Source organism: Leucoraja erinacea, chromosome 34 (assembly GCF_028641065.1).
Source record: "Leucoraja erinacea ecotype New England chromosome 34, Leri_hhj_1, whole genome shotgun sequence".
Taxonomy (NCBI): domain Eukaryota; kingdom Metazoa; phylum Chordata; class Chondrichthyes; order Rajiformes; family Rajidae; genus Leucoraja; species Leucoraja erinaceus.
The window spans coordinates 9,195,997-9,202,251 of record NC_073410.1 but is presented as its reverse complement, the minus strand read 5'-3'; the positions used below and the strand labels follow the sequence as shown (position 1 = coordinate 9,202,251).

The window sequence follows — 6,255 nt, the reverse complement described above, 5'->3', positions numbered from 1 at the left end:
ATGCTAGGAGACTGCAGGGTGACTTGGATAGGCTGGGTGAGTGGGCAAATGTTTGGCAGATGCAGTATAATGTGGATAAATGTGAGGTTATCCATTTTGGTGGCAAAAACAGGAAAGCAGACTATTATCTAAATGGTGGCCGATTGGGAAAGGGGGAGATGCAGCGAGACCTGGGTGTCATGGTACACCAGTCATTGAAGGTAGGCATGCAGGTGCAGCAGGCAGTAAAGAAAGCGAATGGTATGTTAGCTTTCATTGCAAAAGGATTTGAGTATAGGAGCAGAGAGGTTCTACTGCAGTTGTACAGGGTCTTGGTGAGACCACACCTGGAGTATTGCGTACAGTTTTGGTCTCCAAATCTGAGAAGGACATTATTGCCATAGAGGGAGTGCAGAGACGGTTCACCAGACTGATTCCTGGGATGTCAGGACTGTCTTATGAAGAAAGACTGGATAGACTTGGTTTATACTCTCTAGATTTAGAAGATTGAGAGATTATAGAAACTTACAAAATTCTTAATTTGGACAGGCTAGATGCAGGAAGATTGTTCCCGATGTTAGGGAAGTCCAGGACTCACAGCTTAAGGATAAAGGGGAAATCCTTTAAAACCTGAAGAACTTTTTCTTCACTGTGTCTGGAACTCTCTGCCACAGAGGGTAGTTGAGGCCACTTCATTTTTTTTTCTTAATGTGGCCATTGTTGCTAAGGGATCAAGAAGGCAGGTACGGGATACTGAGTGTGGTGATCAGCCATGATCATATTGAATGGCGGTGCAGGCTCGAACCATGGCCTACTCTGTGTTTCACAGGCTATTTGACCCAAAATTCATGCTCTATACATAAGCCTCCACCTGACACTCTTCACTGTGTCCTTTCTATAGACCTTCTATTTTTTTCTTCTTAACCATTTTGCCAAGAATGCAACTGTGTTATTTGCCAGAACCATTCTCTGTGGTCATGGATTCCACATTTCTGCCACATATTTGGGTGATACAGACAAGAACAGATTAAATCAGCAGACCACAGCTGGGTAACATCATGGCATTCACTGTCTGAACTCCTCCTTGAATAATGGGCCCTTTAAGTGATGAGCTATATACCACCAAGGAGTCAAGTACTACTTTATTTAAACAATTATATTTAAAGCTTAAGGATACCTGCCAAATTGTTATTTTGCCTCTGGAAGTGAATGTCTCAAATGAATATTACGTAAGAAGAACTTTGAAATGGATCAAAGGAATTTTTTTCGCTCTGTGGTTTGATTGTGATTTGACCTTGCATCAAGACCCAAAAACTTCCTGCAGCTTTGATCACAGAATAGTCAGAATCATGACAGAAGCTCTTTCAAACCAGACACAGAATGTGGTTTGTGACTGTGCCAAATGGAAGCTAAACTCAGCCAGCATATCGGGTGAGAAGCTGAGTCAACAGAATAGAATCAACATTTAATTGCTAATGATGTACTTAAAAGAGTTGAATTTGTCATCATAGCGTTGTCAGGTGATACCAATAAAAAACAAACACGTGATTTAGTGTCAGGAATGGCTTTAATACAGTTGTTGAAGTTATATATTCCAACTTTGAGTTATGGCTAAGTACAAATTAATTCAAAACAGGTTAGAACTAGAGAAGCATTATAAACTTCAGCTCCCAACTTGACAGTGCCAATGCAGTCAGAGCAATTTAAAAAAATTATCCTAAAATTACAGTTTGTAACACAAATTTAAATAGATTAACATCTTGTAAAAGTGGGGTGGGAGATTACAACCTACATGTGGTCCACCCTGTTTCGACTATCAACCCAAATGCAATCAACCCGACATGCACAAACAAATAGATAAAATAGAATAAGTTGACCCACAACTTTAGGCTGTGCACGCCTTCGCAAGATCTTGTAAAAGTGCAGACGCAGACTATAAAAGGGAACACAAACTTTGCACTTTATTATTCAAAATCTTTTATGAGCTATAACTAAGTTTATCACAGCTGTAGAAATATATGTGTATATAGTTAAAATATTTATATTTATTAATAAATCAGTCCCAAATAAATCAATGTTAAGACGCCTAGGTTTCAGTTACTCAAGCACTTTGTGTCGTTTTCTATAAACCAGTATCAGTAGTTCCTTGTTTCCACACTGAGAAGCACAGGTATAAAATGTACTCTAGTTGGGAGAGGTTTCCAAGCTCATCTCTAATTGTAACCCAGTAACAGCACTGATTACAAGCTGAAAGCCAGGGATGCCATGCTTTATTTAAAGCTCAGCAGAAGATGAAGAGTGTATGGTCGAAAAACCTGAAAGCTAGAAATCAGAATTAAAACTTGAAAAGGATGAAAATACTCAACTGAAATTCTGTAAATGAAATGACAGGAGTAGTCAGAAACAGTGGGTCTGCTAGGGCAGTTCTGTTTATGGATTTTGAAAAGGTATTTCAGTGGGACAGGGAATGAAGAAGGGTCTTGACCTGAAATATCATCCATTAGGTTGTGTGATAGGAGCAGAATTAGGCCAATCAGCCCATCAAGTCTACTCCGCCATTCAATCATGGCTGATCTATCTCTTCCTCCTAACCCCATTCTCCTGCCTTCATCCCATAGCCCTTGACACCCGTAATCAAGAATCTATCTATCTCTGCCTTAAAAATATCCATTGACTTGGCCTCCACAACCTTCTGGCAAAGAATTCCACAAATTCACCACAATCTGACTAAAGAAATTCAGTTCAATTTAGTTTATTGCCACGTGAAATGCTTTTTGTTGCGTGCTAACCAGTCAGCAGAAAGACAATACATAGAAAATAGGTGCAGGAGTAGGCCATTCGGCCCTTCGAGACTGCACCGCCATTCAATATGATCATGGCTGATCATCCAACTCAGTTTCCTGTACCTGCATTCTCTCCATACACACCCACCCATCCCTTTAGCCACATCTAACTCCCTCTTAAATATAGCCAATGAACTGGCCTCATTGGCTATATTTAAGAGGGAGTTAGATGTGGCCCTTGTGATTACAATCAGTCCATTTACAGTGCACAGATACATGATAAGGGAATCCTCCTCTTCTCTTTCCTAAAGCAACGTCCTTTAATTTTGAGGCTATGACATGACCTCTGGTTCTAGAGTAGACTCTCCCACTAGTGGAAACATCCTCTCCATGTCCACTCTTATCACTGGTCCTAGAGTAGACTCTCCCACTAGTGGAAACATCCTCTCCACGTCCACTCTTATCACTGGTCCTAGAGTAGACTCTCCCACTAGTGGAAACATCCTCTCCACGTCCACTCTTATCACTGGTCCTAGAGTAGACTCTCCCACTAGTGGAAACATCCTCTCCATGTCCACTCTTATCACTGGTTCTAGAGTAGACTCTCCCACTAGTGGAAACATCCTCTCCATGTCCACTCTTATCACTGGTCCTAGAGTAGACTATCCCACTAGTGGAAACATCCTCTCCATGTCCACTCTTATCACTGGTCCTAGAGTAGACTATCCCACTAGTGGAAACATCCTCTCCATGTCCACTCTTATCACTGGTTCTAGAGTAGACTCTCCCACTAGTGGAAACATCCTCTCCATGTCCACTCTTATCACTGGTCCTAGAGTAGACTCTCCCACTAGTGGAAACATCCTCTCCACGTCCACTCTTATCACTGGTCCTAGAGTAGACTCTCCCACTAGTGGAAACATCCTCTCCATGTCCACTCTTATCACTGGTCCTAGAGTAGACTCTCCCACTAGTGGAAACATTTCCACTCCACGTCCACTCTTATCACTGGTCCTAGAGTAGACTCTCCCACTAGTGGAAACATCCTTTCCACGTCCACGTCCACTCTTATCACTGACTATTCGCCATTCCTATTTATGGCGAATTCGCCATTTCACTGTGCATCCATTCATTCAAGAGATGCCGCTGATTTATTCCAGCACCTTGTGTCTCTGCCTCCGTCTCCATCGCTGTTGTAGTTGTTGTTGTTGTTGTTGTGCGGCGGCGTTGTCCCCCTCGCATGGCTGCGACCGCCTCTCCCTCCCTCACGACGGTCCGCGCCGTCCGTCCGTCCGTCCGTCCGCGCCAAAGTTCTGTCCGCTCGCGAGAGGCGGGCGCCGCGCTGCGGGCCAACGGCCGCCACGTCTCGCGATGCTTTCCCCGCCGGTCCTGGCCATCGCATTCGCACAGTCGCTGCGGGCGGGCGGGCGGACCAGCCGACCGGCGGAGCGCGTCCATCTTAACAGGTGAATACATACCTCAACGATCCGCCCGGCGACGGCGTGGTTCAGTATTCAGTGGCGTCAGGTGTCCGGAGACCCCGAGTGCCGCAGCGCCGGGGGGGGGGGGGGGGGGGGGGACCAGACGGACTGTCAAAGGCTGCGATCTGTGGGGACGGCAGGTATTGACCCTTGACCTGGCCGGAGGAGGCAGTGGGCAGCAACAAACACCTCCCACCCTCAGCTACTCCTCTCTCAGCACCCTCTATCCGTCCCCAATCTTGCACCCACCCTACCCGTACAAACTCTGCTACCCTCAGCCACCTTCCCACCCTCTCAATCCCCCTCGTATCCCATCAAATTCCCCCAAACCTTATCCCCCAAGTCTGAAGAAGGGTTTCGCCCGAAACGTTACCTATCTCCTTCGCTCCATCGATGCTGCTGCACCCGCTGAGTTTCTCCAGCATTTTTGTGTACCCCCAAATCTCTCCCTCTCCCTAACTCGGTCATCCTTCCCAACTGCTTCCCACTTTCCCCATTCCCCTTCCCTCTTACTGCCCAATGTTTCTCCCTCCACCTCTCATTCCCTTGTACCAGTTTCCCCCTTCTCCTCCTCTGTTCTTTCCATCCCATCCACCCACTGCCCCAGCCCCAGCCCCATCTGATCCTCACTTGGTCAGTATCCACCCTTCAACCCCCCCCCCCCCCCCCCCCGCATCTTCACTCTGTTCCACTCCCCTCTCCATGCCCTCACTTCTTTACCCACAAATTGTATAGGTCCTCTGCTGCACTTGCAACCCCGACCATTTCCTCCCCAGACCCTGCCGGCTCTCTGACCCCTTCCCCACCCCGCCCTCTTCTGCCGAACCGACCCCTTCGTCCCCCCCCCCCCCCCACTTGCCCGACCAACCCATACAACATCTCTGCCCATCCAACTGATCCTTTCGTCTGTCCCCCGATTGACTGACCCCTTTCTTCCCCGTCTGCCCCCTGAACTCTTCCCCCCTCCTCGCTGGCCCCCTGACCCCTTCCTGCCCAAGCCTGCCTCGATCATTTTCTCTCTGACCCCTGGATCCTGACCCCTTCCTCCCCTCACACATCACCTGCGTCCCATGCCCGCCTGACCCCTCCCAACCACGCATACCTGGCTCCACTGACTGCTCGATCCTCCCTGCCATCCTCTGCCCAGCTTGATCCCACATCCGCATCCAAACAGGTATATTGCTAGAAAAGATTTAAGGGTATATAGGTAAAATGCAGCATATGGGATAGTGTGGATGGGTATCAGACAGCATGGACAAATTGAGTGGAACTGCCTGTTTGAATGAATGAATGAATCTCTTTATTGTCATTGCACATGGTACAACGAAATTTAAAAGTCAATCCCACGGTGCGATTCACAAGAGCAATTTTAAATATATAAGAAAAGGTAAAAATATATACATATTTTTAAAAAAAATTACAGATAAATAACAATAGCAGCTGAGGTAGAACCATTCAGTTGAATGAGTGTTATTTCTTATTTTGCATTGTTAAGTTCACGTATGGCTATGGGATAGAAGCTATCTCTGAGTCTGTTTGTGCGAGTTTTGAAAGACCTGTACCGTCTGCCAGAGGGCAGCAGGTGGAACAGGTTGTGTCCAGGGTGGGAAGGGTCCTTTAGGATGTTGGCTGCCCTGCCCTGCCAAGGCAGCGAGAGCTGAAGATGTCCTTCAGGGAAGGCAGTGGGCAGCCAGTGATTTTTTGTGCGGTGTTGATGACCCTTTGAAGGGCTCTCCTGTCCGCTGCAGAGCAGCTGGCATACCATGTGGTTATACAGTACGCCAGCACACTCTCAATGCCGCAGCGGTAGAAGGACACCAGCAGCTTCTCCTCCAGGTTGTTTTTCCTGAGGATCCTCAGAAAGTAGACTCTACTCCATCCAGCCCATTCCTCCCCAAGCTCCACCTCTTCATAGTCGTGTGATTCGCAGAAAGTATTACATTGTTTTGACAGTTTTTCTTCTTTAGTACTTGAATGTTCATGTTTGATTTGGTCCATACAAAAGGAAGAGA

The 6,255-nt window shown here is 46.7% G+C and overlaps 1 protein-coding gene across 6 annotated transcripts in view; it reads left to right on the top strand.

Moving 5' to 3' along the window:
- Positions 1-4,000: 4,000 nt before the first annotated feature.
- Positions 4,001-6,255, top strand: part of LOC129712978 (inactive ubiquitin carboxyl-terminal hydrolase 54-like) — an 83,591-nt gene continuing 81,336 nt past the window's right edge. For 2 of the 6 annotated variants that reach the window (XM_055661803.1, XM_055661804.1), the window contains exon 1: positions 4,003-4,228. The gene's annotated coding sequence lies outside the window, so the exon portion shown is untranslated. Of the gene's footprint in view, positions 4,229-6,255 lie in introns of all 6 variants that reach the window. The other 4 variants (XM_055661806.1, XM_055661805.1, XM_055661808.1 and 1 more) reach the window with 4 other exon arrangements.